The sequence below is a fragment of the Arachis ipaensis genome, chromosome B01 (assembly GCF_000816755.2).
Source record: "Arachis ipaensis cultivar K30076 chromosome B01, Araip1.1, whole genome shotgun sequence".
In the NCBI taxonomy this organism is placed as follows: Eukaryota; Viridiplantae; Streptophyta; class Magnoliopsida; order Fabales; family Fabaceae; genus Arachis; species Arachis ipaensis.
Genome location: NC_029785.2, coordinates 118,539,161 through 118,539,544, shown reverse-complemented (window position 1 = coordinate 118,539,544; position 384 = coordinate 118,539,161).

Below are 384 nucleotides of genomic sequence, written 5' to 3'. Positions count from 1 at the left end.
AAAATTTCTGAAAGGGTATCTCTGGATTGTTGTAATTTAGCTTCTCTCAATTTTTTTTTTAGAGTCCTTTCAGGTTATGGATCTGCTTCAACAAGAACGTTCTTGTCCTTGCTCCTGCTCATATGACAAAGAAGAGGGCGCACAAAAATAATAATAATATAGGTCCTTTATACCACAGTATAGGGATCCCTTTGTGAGTGGAAGAAAAGAGGGGGAGACAAAGAATGTAATGTAATGGAAGAAACACATCTGTGAGGAGGGTTGAGATGCGAGATGAGATGTTAGGATATGAATGAATAAATAGAATAAGATGGGAGAGAGAGAATTTTCGAAAATATTTTTGAAAAAGAGTTAGTGATTTTCGAAAATGGTTTTTGAAAAATG